The 21,869-nt window shown below is 38.0% G+C and overlaps 1 protein-coding gene across 1 annotated transcript in view; it reads right to left on the bottom strand.

The window, feature by feature from the left end:
- The window catches only part of NRG3 (neuregulin 3), a 1,575,924-nt gene that overhangs the window by 988,071 nt on the left and 565,984 nt on the right, over nt 1–21,869 (bottom strand). The gene's annotated exons all lie outside the window — the stretch shown is intronic.

Raw genomic sequence — 21,869 nt, 5'->3', positions numbered from 1 at the left:
AAGTCAGCACAACACTTTGCATTTTTTTCAGTAGCTAGTAGTACATGGAGCAGGCAAATCTCCACGCACTACAAAGAACCGTGATTGAATCTCTTATTGTTCTCGACATGCACGTCAAGATTCACTTCTTGAGTTTCACTCGTGAGATGAATTTCTTGGCATCCATCTCTCAAACACAATAATCGGGATAAGATTGGAGACCCAGTCATAATCCTGTATATTTTAAACAGGTGAAAGAAGCAGGTGTGTAGCAATTCAACTCTTCAAGAATATCAGTGCTTATAATAACTTTATATTTTCAAAGTTATGGCAACCAATCACATTGCAGAATTTGTGGCACATTTCAACTGTAAGACATTCATTTTCATTCATATTTTCATTTATGTTTTTCCATAGATTTCTGAAAGTGACAGTGACTACAGATTACACAAACTGCTTTACATTGGAACATACCTCTCAAATGTGCAGATTTTCACAGAAGTTGTCCAGATGCTTGCCTTATATTTTTGTTCTGTTGATCATAAAATTTGTGGTTTTCTGGCAAAACACTAAGGATTAAAGTTACTAAATAATAACATACATTTGAGTTTCAGACTTCATATCCTTCATAAAAATGCATGCTAACATAAATCCTGCTGTTCTCCCAACTTTCTAAATTTATATGAACAATATTTAAAATCAGTCCCTGCTATGGGTTTCTTTCATCCCATTATTTTACGCCTTGCACAGATTTATAGTGTTAAGAATCTGAGAGGTGTGCATCAGAATAGTAATACAAATTTATTCTAATTCATGTACGCATATGTAATCTGCAATAAATTGGTGTAAACCTCAGAATGTTACTTAGATTCATGACACACAGTATCCTGCATCGCCTTCATGGATGCAGATCTTTAAAGTGATTTTTCTGCACAAATTAAATGCTGGAAATATCTCAGAATTTATCTTAACAACGTATCCCTAACCAAAATGACAGCAGCCAGGGAGATATGTAAAAATTCTCTGTCAACTCAAAATAAGTCCACATTTATCCATTTCTTAAGCTGTTTTTGCTCTGCTGACAATTTTAACAGTGCCTTGTATTATTATGCACAGAATCTTAAAACACCAGCACCACTGTTGTATCACAGCAGTAAGTGTTGCTACTTGGATGTCTGATAAGAGCTGTACTGCAGTGATACCTCTGTCTGGTTCTGGATATGTGGGCACTCTGACTGCTGCCATCTCCACAATGATAGACATGTCTGCAAAAATAAGGTTTAGTTTATTTTTCTTAAATGCATAGCTGATTCCCAGGAGTCATACACTAATAAAGTACAGGATGGCACAATGGAGCAACATTTCTGCTGCAAAGAACTTGATTCTCTGGTTTGGTTCTCAGTCAGTATGCCTTTAGTTCAGAGCCTGCATGCCCTCCCATTATGAGCTGAGTTTTTGCCAGGTGGTTTCGTTCCCTGCCACATCGTGAAGACAAATTTAGTAAGGAAACTGAAAATCATTCAAACTGTCCATATGCATGCCTGCCATGCGTTTGTGAGATTCAATGAGTGCGTGCATGTGTGTGGCAACATATGCGATTTTGCAGGGCATGAATACGTAGGCGTTTATGTGTGTGTTTGCACAACACAATAGACAGGTAGTCTGTAATGGACTAGTTTCTCTGCATTGTGCCATATAATTGATAGGACAAGGTTAATTTCTCTTATGATCCTCAACTGAATTAAGCATATAATCTGAAAACAAATCAATGAACAACTAGTGTGAAAATCAGATGTGTTTTAGTCTTGAAGAGGTGCAGTATTATGGGATGTCTTGATGTCTTAACCTTTTAGTCATGCACTCTAGGGATAACCCGCTCTTTGCAGAAGCTCTAATCGCAGCATCATTATTTTGGTCACCATTTTGTGCTCACAGTCATATATACAATTACTACATTACACAGTGATGTAAAGCTTCATATAATAACTTGGCTCATATAATCCACATCAAAAAAGAAATATTCATAATTTGCATTTTAAAGAATTTTCATTATAAAAGAGAGGTTTATTTTATTCTAAAAGCACACTGAACTTGCAGTTGTACCTTTTAACTGGTCTGCTTTTGACAGAGCCCTCTGGTGGTCCACCGGATGAACTACTACTCCACTTTCAACAAAGACTGCTTTGATTCATGTTTGCTGACTGTTCAAGTAGCAATACAGCTCTGATCCAATCAGCATGTGAGTTCTTGAACCATGTCAGCTCTCCAGATAACCAATCACTGCTGACACCATCTTCATTTGTACTGCAGGGAGTGAAGTATGCGTGTAATTTTATAACAGGATTGTACCATATCCATCTTTGAACAGTGGTATGAATAGAAATGCAGTGATTTTCTAAAATAATGATTATAAAACCAAATGGCTGTTTAATACAGATGCACACGAAGGTGAAACTGATAAGGATATAGCAGTATGGCCATTGAATGAATTATATGACACCTAAGTGTACATTTATTCATATTTCCAAAACAAAACCACTTCATAGTGTATATTTTGGGTTTTAAAATGAACTTATTTGCAGTGTAGTAAAGTATACAAAATGCAGAGTCCACGCAAAAGAAATTCAGATACTGTTGTGTCAAAGCTGCAAATTTACTTTGAAACTTAGACGTTATTATTTCTGATCTCTCTATTTATTTTTGATGGTCATTGCTATGATTTTGAATGCTGAGACCAAGAAGTTATCTTGTAGATCGAGGTCAGAGAACAAGCGCAGTTAGATGAATTTGTTCTTCATGGCTGATCATACATTTCCCCAAAGGCCAGAATGCGCATTGTAAATCAACACACATTTAACACCCTCTTTTCCTTCTCACCCGTTGTCAGTGCTTTCATCTCTGCTCATCTCAGCTCTGCTGTTTTTCTTGTGATAGCTATAAAGCCTTGCATGCTGTGATGGAGGCAGTAAAACTGTCTGGGCATTTTGTCTTTTATACTGTGTTTGCTAGGTAACTCTGCAGCTGCTGCTAAGGATGCAAACTCTACATTTGTCAAACTTCATAATCAGAAAATATGAATGAAATTGGTTCAGGATTTCACAGATCCCATCATGCATGTATATATGTATCTAAGTATGGGTCTACTTCAAATCGTCAAAGTTGCAGAACATTGAACATCCTATGGTTAAAGACCAGATGATCAAAGTTCTGCAACATCGAAAATTAAATGAAAAAAATTTAAAAAGAAAACAAGTCTTCTTTTACGTTTTTGTAGGGGGCAAGCCCCTCCTGCATCCCCCACCCCCTACTACTTAAATATACCAACTCTGAGATTGCACTGCAGCGAAAACAGTAAATTTCCTGTTCCACACTGTACAGCAGCTTCCATTCAGATTGTTCAATGTTTCACAACTTCGATCATCTGGTCTTCGACCATATGAGGTTTGATGTTCTGCAGCTTCGATGATTTGGAGTAGATCGGTATATATATATATATATATATATATATATATATATATATAGAGAGAGAAAAAGATATATGTGTGTGTGTGTGTGTGTGTGTGTGTGTGTGTGTGTATGTATATATGCACACACAAATATAGATATATATTACTGTTATCACATGTTCATTCTGCCAGTATGCTTTATTCTCCCTCAATGAAATACACAGCAAAGTAAATAGAAGCATGTCATTCTAAGGTATCAGGACACAAAAAACACCTAAATTCATCATGAAAAGATGCAGAAAATATGCTTATGGCTAGTCTGAGTGTTTATTTCCCATCTCAGCTACACTGGAATAATTACTGATGATGTACAAAATGCAGACAAATATACTAATGGCTGTGCAAGCTTCAAATTCCAAAATATACCTTGGCTGAAAATAATGTATTGATCAATTACTTCTACCTTACAGTCCTGCAATAAATTGGCCCAGAAGACTCTAGAATAAATAGCCCATAATACAAATTCCCAGTTAATTCAAAGAACACAAACTATATGTGTCAGAATCCATGCAATGCTTGCTTGTATCATTATGGTTAAATGCATTCAGGTAGAATGTAAGATGGTACATAGCACTGAAAGGGTGTAATATAAAGGACGAAACACAGGCTCAAATGAATGTAAGCTTGCACAGTGCGTTAATTAAGTGAGTCACAAAGCACTGAGTTTCAGTCAGTCAACTTGTGTTTATACAATGTGAGCAATAAATTTAACAAATTCACAGTACTTTGGTCATTTTTGAAAGCAGATATATTTGTCTTTATGTTGCTTGCAAGGAATATGGGTATGAATTATCTTTTTATTGAATTTCAGTTAAAAAGGGACAGCTCAGCTACACTGAAGCATTCTGGGATTTCATTATAATGTACCAAAACCCCTGACACTCAAAACCTCAAAGTAGGTCTAATAAGACACTTTTACCAGTCTTGTTATAAGAGGCAGGCATTATTTTTTGTGTGTTTTACAGCATTTACCCTTTTTTTCAGTTGCACTTATACCAGATGCTTTAGGTAGAGGACTGCAGTGTTGCATGGCAGAAATCATTCAACCTCACTTTTCTAGAATACCACTTCTTAATTGGATGGGCTGAAAGCCAGGTTTAATAAGAGAACAAAAAGAGAGAGTCATTAGCATAATTCCCAACCTACACAGCAGGGGTTTCTAGTGTCCATTAAGGATTACAGGATATATTTCATATACTAGTTCAATTTATCAGCAGAGTCTCATGAAAATTCACAGCATAAAATCAGTGATTGTCCTGTCATAAAAGCTAGACCATCACTTCTGAACCAGATATGAAAAATGGGACAGCATTTTATCAGTTCCGTTTGTATTTAAGCATAAATGCAAAGGCCTACATTTGGGAAAATGAATGATTCAGTTTCATAGTTGTAAACTATAGAAGCATAAAAATACGTTAGGCTCTAAGTTATCAGTGGTACAAATTGCCTAATTTTAGAAGCAATGTCCTTGATCAAGATTCAAGGCCAAGACAAATAACACAGCACTACCCCCAACCCCCCCAGCATACAAACATACAAAGTGCAGAGGTCTTCCGGACTTCATTGTTTGATTCTGCACATTTGAGATCAATAACCTATTGACATGCAAACAGAAAAGTACACGATAACAGAAATGCAGTTTCTCCAGTGCTTTGATGTAAATAGCAGGATTTCACTCACTGTAATAGACTTTTAATTTTCAAAGCTGGATTTTTCCCATGGGAATTTTTTTTTTGAAAATATAGGTAAAGGTTTCCAGCAAATGCTATGATAATTATTTTTCCTTCCACATTCACTCTACCACTGATGTATTACATTATTTACTAACAGGACAACATGCATCCTTGCTTGAAAATTGCACTTACATTTTACCACCATTTGAGACAGGTAAAAATAATTTATTTAAAAATAAAGTAAAGTAAAAAAACTAAAAACAAAGGCTGAATGAGTGCTTAGTAAGTCTTGACAGGAGCCTAGGTCTTCTGGATCAGATGTGATGAATATTGGCAAAGCAAGAGTGAAACACTAGACATTTCCTGACATTCTTAACACAGTGTTATAGTGTCAGTCTTTGAGCAAGTGCATAACAACATGACATGTACCAGGGCATTAGGAAACTGAAGACGAACAGCATTTAGTGCAAAAGAACATAGTCTGGGTGAGGGACAGATGAATGGTTCAAGGGAAAAAAAATCACTATTGTCATTCTGATTCATGTATATTTTTCATTACATATCACTTGAAAAGTTATGCATTCTTCAGGAGGCCCTTTTACAGCTGACCAGAGAAAAACACATGCTGGTATAGGTGAAGGAGGAAGAAAGTCATTTGTGAGTCCAAGGAAATGGGAGGAAGCAGGTAATCAACTAGATAAGCAGAGAGGAAAACAAAAGGCTGAATGAGTGCTCAATAGGTCTTAGTAAGAGGGTCCCTAGGGTCAAGTGTGATAAAAAAAACCAACAAAACAAGAATGAAACAGTTGCTTTCAAAATGATCCTACCTATTATGCCCTCTTCATGAACTTTCTGTGGTTAAATAGACATAACAAAAAAGAGGCAACAGACCTACAAATTGAAAATGCTCAGGTTTTGGTTGGGATGTGGAACTGAGTAGATAGCTTACAAGTTAGGAGCTTATAAACACTACAATGCATATTAATTAAGTTATCTTATATAGTGTAGGAGGAATGCAGTGTTATTTGCTGCATTGTTCGTTAGGAGATGTAAGCAGAAACACTAGGCCATATGCTTAAGGCCTGTGACTATGCTGGACAACATGATGTGTATACCTGCAGTGAGTAGCAATACTTTGGCAAAATTAAGTTTTCTAATTATGGCTGTGCAGTAAAAACAGAATATTTATTTTCTAAATCCAGAAAATGCTGTACACAAATCCCAACACAAGCCTTCTGAAAAAGAAGCCCCCAATGAGTGCTCCACAGAAGCTGTGCCACCCCCCTACCACTAATGATTCCCCAGTTATCAGATAGGTTCATAGGTATTTACTAGACTACTAATCTGGGAGGATCTTTATGACCCTAGCCACATATTCCCATGACAGTTTAGCCCTTATATGTTAAATACAAATAACACAGGAATGAGTACAACATCTACATGCTGCCTCTATCTATGAGGGACAAGGGCGCTAAACCAGGGTTGAATTTGTAGGTATCCATTCATTCGCCCAGATTAAGTTGGAATAGTGTAAGAGAAGTACTTTGCTTTATTTGGAGAGGAAAGCAATTCCAAAGAGGGGGCACTCTGTGTGATGCATATCTTTTCCTCCAACGAGTTTTACTTATGTTGGAAAAGACAAATGTCTTTAGTGGGTATTTCTGGCTCCATTGGACTTGAGAATGTGCAGAAATTCTGACAGGAGAGGGTCTACTGAGGATCTATACACCAGGCAGACATCACTCCTGTATGGCACTAAGAAGACTGTCAAAGCTTTGAGATGATCTGCTTAGTTTTTATGATTTTAACATTATGTACAAAGGGAAATGAACCCTGTGCCTTTGACACACAAATCCCCTCCATTAATCCACTATGCTAACAGATATATTAGCCCCACACCTCCTGTTCCCCTAGCTCCCCCACCAAAGTCTTCTTTTTCCCCTAGCTCACCTAGCCACGTCTCCTGTTCTTAGTTCTCTCTTTCATCTCTCCTGTTTTCCCTAGCACCCCATGTACCTGTTCTGTTTCTGCCAAGCTCCCCCATCCACAATTCTTGTTTTATCTAGCTTGGCATCCACCTATCTTGTTAGCCCTAACTCCCCATCTACATCTGCTGTTACCCCTAATTCCCCATCTACATCCCCTGTTACTCATAACTCCCCATCTATATCTCCTATTCCCCCATGCCCCATATACATGCCTTGTTACACCTAACTCCCCATCCACCTCTCCTGTTACCTCTAATTCCCCATCTACATATCCTGTTACCCTAACTCTCCATCTACATCCGCTATTAACCCTAACTCCCCATCCACATCTCCTGCTACCCCTAATTTCCTGTCTATCTCTCCAATCCTCATAACTCAACCATCTACCTCGTGCATTTCCCTGACTCCCTATCCACCTCTCCTGTTACCCCTAACTCCCCATCTACATCTCCTGTTACCCCTAACTCCCCATCCACCACTCCCTATCTACCTCCCATGTTACTTCTAGCTCCCTGGACACTTCTCCTGTTCCCCAAGTTCCCTCATCTCCCTCATCCATATCTCTTATTTTCTGTTGCTCCCCCAAATAAATATATTAAGTTGTGAAGCTTTCATAACTTAGAGTTGTAAGTCTTTCCTTATTTGAGGGTTTATAAATATTTTCCATATTCAGACAATTTCACTTCTGATTCATGGATTTACTGATGAGCTTTCATCAGTCAACCCTAGAAAGGATTATTTATGACTGAGTTTGATTTTTCTTTTGTTTTAAAAGTTATGTTATCATGATCTGTATTAATTACAGATTTTATAATCATGAATGATTTCTCTGTATCATCCTTAGCACAATCCTGGGATATTAATTAAAAAAACGCTAAAGAATGTAGTTAATTAATAAACGCTAAAGAATGTAGTTAATTAATAAACGCTAAAGAATGTAGTTAATTAATACCTTGACATAGTTATATGCACCGAGGAGTTTACCCAGTCAGAATTCAGGTAGTAGTGAATTTGAGCCTGCCGTATAACAAGTTATCACCTCTTGAAGTGCCATCAACTGAGTGATCAAAGATGTTAATTCATTTTGATGATATCTGAGTGGTAAAGACACACATTACTCCAGTAAGGATACCTGTTATCCCTTCCTTGTGAGTCACTTATCATTTCTGAATCAGGCAGGCCCTCATCACTAAGACCATTATCCATTGTTTCCTTGCACCCTTCCACTCACCTGTATTAATATCCTTGGATTCATTTACCATGTTCTAATATGAAATGAGTTCTTTGGAAATCAAATGTGTACCCTGTGACATTGTATGCCTTAGAAAGCTCTTGCTGTCATTGAGGGATGCAGTCACAGCCCACAGTATTATTTTACATACAGTAATAAATCAGCACACACTTCTACCTGCATTTTTTGTCATTCCTTCAGAACTCATCCACTTCTTTTTCTTCCAGCCACTTAATGTGACAGACTATGCCCAGTTACCAAGTTCCACACAGACACACTCTACGGTCTGTATAATACTGATTCATCTGTTACATTTCCAAACCTTCTACATACATTTGCATCCAGAGACAAGTTTTGAGCTGGTAGTACCAATATTTGGAAACTGCAGACCTTAAGAGAACAAAAAAACATTAACATCCCCAAAAAAGAAATTCCCTGTAACAGATTAGTAAAGTGAAATAACTGGAATGTAATTACAGAAATAGCATGAACTTTCAATAGTCAAACACTTATATACAAAAAGTGTCTTAATTTTATTCCCAATGTGTGAGGTATTATGTACCTCTAAATAATCCACAATTGCAGTCATTATTTAGCCTGTATCATAGTCAAACAATGTAAAGGGAATCCCAGAATCCCCTGTTCCATGTGTTGAGCTGACTCTAGTAACCTACTAAACCAATAACAGCAAGCTTCATGTGCAATACCCAACATTATATATTTTTTCCTTTACAACTCTCCTCCCAGGACACTGTTTTAACATATTTGTTATCTGAAAGGTGTATCTGCCTTCATTTCAAGCAGGTTCATATTCACTGGCAATTTTGTGTCACCTGACCCCATTGGACCCCACAGCAACTAAAGTTGCTAACACAGTCTAGACTTGCTTTTTTTGCTATAATAACTGAGGTCAGTTTGAGGCCACCCCTGTGAAGAGAAGCTAAAAGACACTATTTACATTTGATGGTTTGCCCACTTCCCATGCACAATAAAACCCTTTTAACAGTCAAAGAAACAAATAAAACAGAGATGTGAGACAATCTACTTATTTTTTTTTGCAGTCACTGTTTCTTTCAGATTCCCCTTTTTAACCTCGTGATCAACCAATGTAATTGGTATGAGCTTGGCTCTTAGGCCAAGACAGATATCACAAAATCTTAATATGACTAGCCCCTGAGATTCAATAAACAGACAACAACAGGCAACACAGACATAACTCATACCTTCTTCCTCCTGATTTTAGTTTTCCTACTGATATTCTTTTACGCGGTGGTGCAGCGGTAGCGTTGTTGCCTCACAGCAAGATGTTCTCCCATTCGATTCTTGGCTGGAGTGCAGGGAGTGCCTTCTGTGTGGAGTCTGCATGTCCTCCCCGTGGTTGGGTGGGCGCTCGAAAGACATGCGTAAATGGGCATGCCTTCGTTGAAGGTTGAACGTCGAGCTGGTACCTCGGCATTCATGAAAATCTACTGCCAATCATTAGCGGACCGGAGTTCCACTGTGGCGACCCCTAACCGAGAAAAGCCAAAAGACAACAACAACATTCTTAGAGCAGAGATTCATAAAGGTTACCACAAAGTGTAGACTACATGTACACTTAGTGTAATCTTTCTGAGTGACTAGAAAGCACAACAATGTGATAAGAATATTCTTGAATACATATCATGTACATTTAGTGGAGGCTTTATTTTGAATCTGGCCACTATGTAAGTAATATTAATTTAAAAGTTTTACTTCTTGACTGTAGTGTTTAATATTTCTGTGCCCACTACCAAGAGTTAAACTATTTTTAAATATTTCTTGATGTGAAATTCATTACATAGAGGATTACGATCAGGTCTCCAATCATAACTAGCTTATTATGGGTTTGAGACATGGATGCTAAGAAACTCACCTCACCAGGGAACTCTATAGGTGAATCGTGGCATCCATGTTGGGAACCCATATGATCAGAGACCCAATCATATTTTTCTTTGCAGTGCATTAGTACATGGAAATTTATTAGCTTTGTGTACTACTAGTTACAAAAATAAAAGCACTAAGTGTTTTGCCGACTTTCAAAGTTGTTAAGTACTTAATGAGTGCTGTCAGTGTAACATGTTGTCATATGTTACTGAAAGAAAGTCAGGAGCAGATTACTGGCACAGGCAGCAGGCCCAAAGCAATCGTTTTTTAATTCTGCTGTTGTCATTCACTGGCCAGTAGGTGTACTTTGCCAAGATTGATACCAAATCTTAACGCCTGAAATATTTCACAGTATTCTGATAAGCTTTGCTGGGGACATTAACATTAGCATATTTCACAGTATTTTGCTATGCTGTGCCAGGGACATTAACATTAGCATATGTCACAGTGTTCTGCTATGCTGTGCCGGGGACATTAACGTTAGCATATTTCACAGTATTCTGATATGCTGTGCCGAGGTCATTAATGTTAGCATATGTCACAGTGTTCTGCCGTGCTGTGCCAGGGACATTAACGTTAGCATATTTCACAGTGTTCTGATATGCTGTAACGTTAGCATATTTCACAGTATTTTGATATGTTCTGCCAGGGACAGTAACGTTAGCATATTTCACAGTGTTCTGATATGCTGTGCCAAGGACATTAACGTTCGCATATTTCACCATGATCTAATATCCTGCACCAGGGATATTAACATTAGCATATTTCACAATGTATTGCTGTGCAGTACCAGGGACATTAACTTTAGCATATTTCACAGTGTTCTGATATGCTGTGCGGGGAACATTAACGTTAGCACATTTCAGAGTGTTCTGCTATGTTCTGCGAGGGACATTAATGTTAACATATTTCACCGTGTTCTGATATGCTGTGCCAGGGACATTAACATTAGCATATTTCACAGTGTTCTGATATGCTGTACTGGGAACATTAATGTTAGCATATTTCACAGTATTTTGATATGCTGTGCCAGGAACATTAACGTTAGCATATTTCACAGTATTCTGATATGCTGTGCGGAGGACATTAACGTTAACATATTTCATAGTGTTCTGATATGCTGTGCCAAGGACATTAACATTAGCATATTTCACCGTGTTCTGATATGCTGTACTGGGAACATTAACGTTAGCATATTTCTCAGTATTTTGATATGCTGTGCCAGGAACATTAACGTTAGCATATTTCACAGTATTCTGATATGCTGTGCGGAGGACATTAACGTTAACATATTTCATAGTGTTCTGATATGCTGTGCCAAGGACATTAACATTAGCATATTTCACCGTGTTCTGATATGCTGCACTGGGAACATTAACGTTAGCATATTTCTCAGTATTTTGATATGCTGTGCCAGGAACATTAACATTAGCATATTTCACAGTATTCTGATATGCTGTGCGGAGGACATTAACGTTAACATATTTCATAGTGTTCTGATATGCTGTGCCAAGGACATTAACATTAGCATATTTCACAGTGTTCAGATATGTTCTGCTGGGGACATAAATGTTAACATATTTCACAGTGTTCTGATATGCTGTGATGGGGACATTAATGTTAGCATATTTCACAGTGTTCTGATATGCTGTACTGGGAACATTAACATTAGCATATTTCACAGTATTTTGATGTGCTCTGCCAGGGACATTAACTTTAGCATATTTCACAGTGATCTAGTATGCTGTGCTGGGGACATTAACGTTAGTATATTTCACCATATTCTGATATGCTGTGTGGGGGACATTAATGTTCGCATATTTCACAGTGTTCTGCCATGGTGTGCGGGGGACATTAATGTTAACATATTTCACCGTATTCTGATATGCTGTGCCGGGAACAGTACCGTTAGCATATTTCACAGTGTTCTGCCATGCTGTACAAGGGAGATTAACGTTAGTATATTTCACTGTTTTCTGATATCCTGTGCTGGGGACATTAATGTTAGCATATTTCAGAGTGTTCTGCCATGCTGTGCCAGGGATATCAACATAAGCATATTCTCTGCCAGAGACAGTAACGTTAGCATATTTCACAGTCTTCTGATATGCTGTGCGGTGAACATTAACGTTAGCACATTTCAGAGTGTTCTGCTATACTGTGCGAGGGACATTAATTTTAGCATATTTCACCATGTTCTGATATGCTGTACCAGGGACATTAACGTTACCATATTTCACAGTATTTTGACATACTCTGCCAGGGACAGTAATGTTAGCATATTTCACATTATTCTGATATGTTGTGTGGGGGACATTAACGTTAGCATATTTCATAGTATTCTGATATGCTGTGCTGGGGACATTAATGTTAGCATATTTCACAGTGTTCTGCTATGCTGCATGGGGGACATTAATGTTAGCATATTTCACAGTGTTCTGATATGCTCTGCCAGGAACATTAACGTTAGCATATTTCATAGTGTTCTGCTATGCTGCGCAGGGGACATTAATGTTAGCATATTTTACAGTATTCTGATATGCTGTGCAGGGGACATTAATGTTAGCATATTTCGTAGTGTTCTGATATGCTGTGCGGGGGACATTAATGTTAGCATATTTCATAGTATTCTGCTATGCTGCGCGGGGACATTAATGTTAGCATATTTCACAGTATTTTGATTTGCTCTGCCAGGGACAGTAACATTAACATATTTTACAGTATTCTGATATGCTATGCGGGGGACATTAATGTTAGCATATTTCACAGTGTTCTGATATGCTCTGCCAGGAACATTAACGTTAGCATATTTCATAGTGTTCTGCTATGCTGCGCGGGGGACATTAATGTTAGCATATTTTACAGTATTCTGATATGCTGTGCAGGGGACGTTAATGTTAGCATATTTCATAGTGTTCTGATATGCTGTGCGGGGGACATTAATGTTAGCATATTTCATAGTATTCTGCTATGCTGCGCGGGGACATTAATGTTAGCATATTTCACAGTATTTTGATTTGCTATGCCAGGGACAGTAACATTAGCATATTTTACAGTATTCTGATATGCTATGCGGGGGACATTAATGTTAGCATATTTCACAGTGTTCTGATATGCTGTGTGGGGGATGTTATTAGTATATTTCACCATGTTCTGATGTGCTGTGCTGGGGACATTAATGTTATAATATTTCACAGTGTTCTTCCATGCTGTGCCAGGGACATATACATTAGCATATTTCACAGGGTTCTGCTGTGCTGTACCAGAGACATTAACATTAGCATATTTCACAGTTTTCTCATATGCTGTGACAAGGACATCAATGTTAGCATATTTCACAGTGTTTTGCTATGCTGTGCCAGGGACATTAACTTTAGCATATTTCACAGTGTTCTGATATGCTGTCCTGGGGACATTAATGTTAACATATTTCACCGTATTCTGATATGCTGTGCTGGGGACATTAACAATAGCATATTTCACAGTTTTCTGATATGATGTGTACTGCCATGCTGTGCCGGGGACATTAACGTTAGCATATGTCACAGTGTTCTGCTGTGGTGTACCAGGGATATTAACATTAGCATATTTCACAGTGTTCTGCCATGCTGTGCCATTGACATTAACATTTGCATATTTCACAGTTTTCTGATATGCTGTGCTGGGGACATTATTTTTTTTTTTTTTTTTTTTTTTTTTTAACATTTGTTGACCGGGAAAGTCCGACTAGGCTCCACAGATCCTGTTTTCAGTGGAGGCCCGTGGAGAAATGCTCCAGAAGCATGTCTTTAGAATGCTTAGAATAATTAATGTTAGCATATTTCACAGTGTTATGCCATGCTGTGCCAGGGACATTAACGTTAGCATATTTCACAGTTTTCTGATATGCTGTGCTGGGGACATTAATGTTAGCATATGTCACAGTGTTCTGCTGTGGTGTACCAGGGATATTAATGTTAGCATATTTCACAGTGTTCTGCCATGCTGTGCCATTGACATTAACGTTTGCATATTTCACAGTTTTCTGATATGCTGTGCTGGGGACATTAATGTTAGCATATTTCACAGTGTTATGCCATGCTGTGCCAGGGACATTAACGTTCGTATATTTCACTATGTTCTGATATGCTGTGCCAGGGAAATTAATGTTAGCATATTGCACAGGGTTCGGATATGCTGTGACAAGGACATTAATGTTAGCATATTTCACAGTGTTTTGCTATGCTGTGCCAGGGACTTTAACTGTAGCATATTTCAAAGTGTTCTGATATGCTGTCCTGGAAAGATTAATGTTAACATATTTCACCGTATTCTGATATGCTGTGCTGGGGACATTAAAGTTAGCATATTTCACAGTTTTCTGATATGATGTGTACTGCCATGCTGTGCCGGGGACATTAACATTAGCATATGTCACAGTGTTCTGCTGTGGTGTACCAGGGACATTAACATTAGCATATTTCACAGTGTTTTGCCATGCTGTGCCAGGGACATTAACATTTGCATATTTCACTGTTTTCTGATATGCTGTGCTGGGGACATTGATGTTAGCATATTTCACAGTGTTATGCCATTCTGTGCCAGGGACATTAACGTTAGCATATTTCACTATGTTCTGATATGGCAGGGAAATTAACGTTAGCATATTGCACAGGGTTCTGATATGCTGTGCTGGTGCTAGCCACTCAGTGATATAAACATTCAATCTCACTGAGTCGGTCACATTGACTAATCCTCTATAAGGATTGTACTTTCATTGATTTTTACATCTTGAGGTTTATTCTGAGTATCCTAATATTTGTAAGGACACAGATACTATACAGTAGATGCCTGAAATATTACATTTAGTCTTTTTTATTCACTTATTGCCTGCTTGATTAAGTCCAGGATTAAAGTGGAGCTGGAGACCTTCCTGGCACTCAATGGGTCCATGGCAATGAAACTAATCCTTAATGGGGTCCCATCCCATTTAAGCATGTCACTACACATAGACACACACACACACACACACACACACACACACACACACACACACACACACACACACACACGCACGCACGCACACACACACACACACACACACACACACACACACACACGCACACGCACACACACAAACACACTCACAAACACACTCACATCCACTTACAAACTCAGATACACACTCTCTCTCTCACACACAAGCATACACTTATGAGCACGTGTGCATGCACACACACACACACACACACAAACACCTTGGAAAGGCAGATTACCCGCTCTACCAACTTTACCCAGACTATAAGATAGATTCACTGCCACCAGTCAGTTACTATAAAGCTCTTAAAAGGCTATCCAATTATGCTGAGTGAAGTTAATATTAATACAAATGTTAGTAGTTGAACAAGACAGCTAGGCCTTCTGGACTGGCCCACACAGGGTCACCAAATAAATACAAGTACTATCAGAGGTCAGATACTTTCTACAAGGACCAGCCACAATAAAAATGTTAAATATATTTAATAATAATCAATAAAATAACATGAAAATGCTGAAGATATATTTACAGTAAACTACAGAGTTCGAATAACATAAATATTGAAATTAATATTGATGGACAGACACATGCAAATGAAGAAAAACGCATACTAAACTAAGCCTCACTATATTCCTGGCTGAATCTAAGAGAATTTACTGTCCCCTAATAACTTACTTGGTAAGGCAAAATAAATAAGTGAGCAGTCTTTCTAGTCAAGCCTCCAGACAGAATCCTCAATACTCTGAGATTTCTCTTTGTAATATCTAAAATAATATTTCCAAGAGGGCTGGGAGAATGACCTCATCTGGTCACCCGACTCTAGATTCTCACAGTATTCTCCTTTGAAGCTGAGACCGGAATTTAGGATAGACTTCTACAATACACATATAAATGTTTATGGCAGTGCTTGGGGCTTTCCCTCTTTTTACTGAGCTAATGAACAAACATTTTTTCCCAGGCCTATCTTCTCTGGTCCTATTCAGCACTGTGGGGTGAAGTTTTAATTGTTTAGCAGCTCATTTACATTTCCTTTAGTTTTCTTAAAGTAAGCTAGCTGGTACAGTTAATTCAGTTGCAGTAATATATGTACATTTATTTTCATTCCAGCAGGGTGCACTGGTGATACATTTTAATGTAACCAAAACTCACAAATAATTTTCAGCACAAGCATCTGTACAAATCAGTTTGATATACAAATGACATACAGTTCTATTACATTTGTAATACAAGCATCTTGTATAAATCAGCTTGATAGTCAAAAGACATATCATTCTTTACAATTCTCTAACTGGCTATGCTGACACTTACCCATATCATCACAAACATTAAGCAGAATGTCCTCACTGCCTGCGATATAAGATTATATAGAATTAAATAACACCCCCAGCCTGTGATATATTGGCATATAGCATTAAATAAAATGTCTCCCTACCTGTACTATTGGATTATCTAGCATTAAATCAAATTTCCATCTGCCTGTGATTTTGGGGTATATAGCATTAAAATAAAAATTCCCCTGGCCGTGATATAGGAAACAGAGGTAATCCAGAGGGCTCGAGTGAAGTCTGGTATCCCACTTATGACTCAGACTGTGACAGGTCTAACAAGAAACAAAGTACAAAGCATTAGTCCAGATAGAATCACTTTAGCTAGCATATCTAGGAGATTATATCCAAGGTACCCTCCCTGTGGGAAGAATAAAGACATCTTGTTGACGTTTCCAGTAATTTACTCAGTTTAGAAGGTAGATTGATGGATAGCTATGAAGAAGATGAAGAACGGAAAGGCTGTTGGTCCAGATGACATACCTGTGTAAGCATGGAGGTGTTTAGGTGAAATGGCAGTGGAGTTTTTAACTAGATTGTTTAATGAAATCTTGGAAAGTGAGAGGATGCAGCGTAAAAACTGCAAGGAACCACCACGATGTAAAATTTGAAGATTTAATTTAACAGGAAGAACAAGCGCTTTCACGCACCATCCCGGTGCGCTTCATCAGGTTACAGTGAGAGGATGCCTGAGGAATGGAGAAAAAGTGTTTTGGTACAGATTTTTAAGAATAAGGATGATGTGCAGAGCTGTAGTAACTACAGAGGGATTAAATTGAGCAGTCACAGCATGAAGTTATGGGAAAGAGTAGTGGAAGTTAGGTTAAGAAGGGAGGTGATGATTAGTGATCAGCAGTATGGTTTCATGCAAGGAAAGAGCACTACAGATGCGATGTTTGCTCTGAGAGTGTTGATGGAGAAGTACAGAGAAGGTCAGAAGGAGTTGCATTGTGTCTTTGTGGACTTAGAGAAAGCATATGACAGGGTGCCTAGAGAGGAGTTGTGGTATTGTATGAGGAAGTCGGGAGTGTCAGAGAAGTATGTAAGAGTGGTATAGGATATGTACGAGGGCAGTGTGACAGCTGTGAGGTCTTTAGTGGGAGTGACGGATGCATTTAAGGTGGAGATGAGATTACATCAAGGATCAGCTCTGAGCCCTTTCTTATTTGCAATAGTGATGGACAGGTTGACAGACGAGATCAGACAGGAGTCCCCATAGACTATGATGTTTGCAGATGATATTGTGATCTGTAGTGAGAGTAGGGAACAGGTGGAGGATACCCTGGAGAGGTGGAGATATGCTCTAGAGAGAAGAGGAATGAAGGTCAGCAGGACTAAGACAGAATATATGTGTGTGAATGAGAGGGAGGATAGAGGAATGGTGAGGATGCAGGGAGTAGAGGTGGCGAAGGTGGATGAGGTTAAATACTTGGGATCAACAGTTCAGAGTAATGGTGAGTGTGGTAGAGAGGTGAAGAAGAGAGTACAGGCAGGATGGAGTGGGTGGAGAAGAGTGTAAGGAGTGATTTGTGACTGATGAGTATCAGTAAGAGTGAAAGGGAAGGTCTACAAGAGGATAGTGAGACCAGCTATGTTATACAGGTTGAAGACAGTGGCATTGACAAAAAGGCATATGTCAGTTAAAGATGTTAAGATTTGCACTGGGTGTAACGAGGGTGGGCAGGATTAGGAATAAGTGTATTAGAGGGTCAGCCCAGGTTGGAAGGTTAGGAGACAAAGCCAGGGAGGCAAGATTACGTTGGTTTGGACATGTGCTGAGAAGGGTTGCAGAATATATTGGGAAAAAGATGTAAGGATGAAGCTGCCAGGTAACAGGAAAAGAGGAAGGCCTAAGATAAGGTTTATGGATGTGGTGAGAGAGGACATGCAGGTGATTAGTGTGACAGAGCAAGATGCAGAGGCCAAGAAGAAATGGAAACAGATGATCCGCTGTGGCGACCCCTAATGGGAGGAGCTGAAAGAAGAAGAAGAAAAAGGTAGATTGATGAACGCTGCCTGTGATACAGGGGTATGTATTATTACTGAAATGCACCTGCTGCCTGAAACTTTTTACCACTGCCTGTGATTTACAGGTTCATAGGTTCATAAGTAATTAATAGGCAATCGGTGTGCAGACCATTTTAAGCTAGCCAAAAAACTTTATTCAAAATTTCCCTCTAACCTCAAGGAGGGTAAGACAAACTAGACCTAAGGAGTCTGATAAGGTAGGAGTAAAGAGGAATTAAGACTTCTATTGGAAATGTTTTTTGGAAGTTAGATGGGCCAGACAAAAGGCTTTCTGAACTACTTTGGAGACATGATGGTGAAATAAGAAATTATCAACAAGAGATCCCAGATCCCAGATCCCTTACAACAGTGCCTGATCGGTGGGGTGCATCTCTCCAAATAAACTATGCTACATTTTCTATTATGTGAAAATGAGGATATATTAAAACAGAAATTGTTATACAAGGAAAGTGTATATATTTTAAAGTATAAATCTCTGCTTCCTAAGGGCTTGAACAATGAGTTAAACTGAAAGTGTTTGCTTTAAATTTAAAGTGTATTTATGGAACTCACTTCCTCCTTCTATAAGAAACACAGGCAGCACCACCACCTTCAAACAAATACTGAAAAAACATCTCAACTCTTCCTGGCTATGTTCCTGCTCTATAACCTAACCTCTTCACTCTCCTTATATGATTACTAAACTCCTATGTCTTTTGCTACTAATGACTGATGATATTTTCTCCATATTTAGTTTTTTATCTTCACTTGTTAATTCTGGTACAATAATACTGATCTCTGTTTATACCAGTCTGATTGAATGCATTGAATTCTGCTTTAATGTATATTTTCTGTATATTTTGCTGTAATCAAACAAACTAGATTCCTGCTTTTATGTATATATTCTGTATATGTTACTATATTTACTATCTGTTTCTGCTTCTGTACTAATTAATGTTAATATTTTTTTGTATCTCGTTGGAGCTTTTCTCCCCAGGCCTCCACTGAAAATGGGCTCTTTTAGGCCCAGTGGACTTATCCCGGTAAACAAATGCAATAAATAAATAAATAAATAAATTAATTAATTAATTAATTGAATGTAATTTGTAATTAAGTATATAAAAGTGCATTTTTTATGTGATTTTGTTTATTCCATGAAGGTGGTGACACTGAGGCGCTACAATAAGAATAAAGAAGTTATTTTACTGCGTGGTTTCTCCTTGAAATAGTTCAACATTCACTTTTGCTCCCTTATTTGGATCTTGGTTGTGATATTTGTTGGAGAGAGAAGGTTTTTGTTGTGTTATTTGTCATGGTACCCTTTCTATGGCATCGGATCCAAATTTGGATGTTCCTCTCCCTTTTCAGGAGGAGTCCACCTCTGCTTTAGGAGCAGTTGATGGGTTGGTGTCCTTGTTAGGATCCCAAAGGACAATGGAGCAATATTTGAATGGTACACTAAATCAATCTGGTTGATGTCTTTTTGAACGAAAGATCTAAACGAGTATCTGACCTGTTTACATCAGTGGGTCAAACATTAAATGCAATTCCCATAGACAAAAGGGAGATGTGTGAAAAATCTGAGAGATTATTAGAGAAAGAAATGAGAATGTACTTTGACATACTGTGGTGGCAGCATTATATAGATCTTAACATAACACCTAGAGGTCTGCGTTTCATTAAAAACCCAAGTATGCCTTTTGACTTGAGCTGCCCAATAGAGAAACAGTTCAGAGAATATTGGATCAATCCATCCTATATATGTGTCATAGAGTGACTGCATATTTTGTTGGAAAGAGACCAAGTGAGACATAGGAAGTTAAAACAAGAATTAGCTTCCTTGTCTCAAACAATTAGTAACTCCTTGGGCACGCAAAATGTTAATAGTTTTTTGGAAGAAAATGAACAAAAAGTTGTCCACTTTGGAAGCGGATTTAATAGAATATAGAAAAATGAAATTAACTAGAGACATCAGTGATTATGATGGGGGGGGTGTACATTTGTGTCTTCATCCAATCATAATCAAAAGAGGCGGCAGCATCACAATGGTAGCTTTAAAAGGGCTTCCTCTGTATCTTTTGTTTCTTCCGAGGGATCCAATCATTAGGGATCTGACGAGAATGAAGAATTTCCTGGTTTAGCACAACCACAATGTCTGGAAGAATACCGCCGTGAATTTCAGAGTAGAGGGGAGCAGAACCAATATCGTCAAGGGCAGAAAAGGGACAGAAACAATGCCAATAGTGCGAATGATGGCCAAAAAAGGGACTATAAGTATGGACAACATAATGGACAGCATTATAATAAAAGACTTAAACAATGATGTTGTAAAGGTATGTGCTTGATAGTTAATTTGTCAAACTGTGATTTATCATAAGAACAAATAACAGTTTTAAATCGAGGCCTTAAATTTTTTCCAACTGTGATTCCAAGGGCCCACGTAGTAAAACAAGAAATGTTTAGGTTTATATCTAAGTTATATCTTAAAGATTTCTTTGCTGTTAAAATGAATACTGTTAAGTTGAATGTTGATGAAATTAGTCACATTGATGAAGAGTATGATAGTTTTTATTCATGCTGTGAAGAAATAGAGGAAATGTTTGTGTTTCATGAAAATGTGAATGCATATTGCAAAATTGATTTGTCCGATATTCCTGTGCTACATAAATTTATTCCTCCTTTTGACAATGAACATATAGCACATTTTAGTTCTATGATGGGATTTGGGGGAGAGAATATTTGTGAAAATGTTCTATAACTTGACATTTAAAGAGTTGTTGCCACAGCGGAACTCCGGTCCGCTAATGTTTGGTAGTGGATTTTTACATGCCGAGTTCCCAGCCCTGATGCACAACCTTCAACAAAGACACGCTCATTCACGTATGTCTCCACACAGAAGACGCTCTAACTGAGAATCGAACAGGACATCTTGCTGTGAGGCGACAACGCTACTGCAGCACCACTTAAAAGAACTGCAAAATAGAAAAGAATGGGTAATAAAAGCAGCCGATAAGGGCAACAAAATAGTAGTTATGAATGTAATATAATATTACAGAATGTGTATGGACCATTTGGAAAATAGAGATGTTTATGAGAAATGTGAAAGGAAGGTCTATGAACAGGCTTTAATTGATTATAAAAAAATGTTAGAAAAAGGTGTAAAATTGGGTTATTTTACCAAAAAAGATGTAAAATAGAAATTGTTTAACAGGAATAGTGAAATGGCAGTTTTTTCTGC

The sequence above is a fragment of the Protopterus annectens genome, chromosome 14.part0 (genome assembly GCF_019279795.1).
Source record: "Protopterus annectens isolate FY-2018-M chromosome 14.part0, PAN1.0, whole genome shotgun sequence".
Classification (NCBI taxonomy): Eukaryota; Metazoa; Chordata; order Ceratodontiformes; family Protopteridae; genus Protopterus; species Protopterus annectens.
This window is presented reverse-complemented; position numbering and strand designations above follow the sequence as displayed.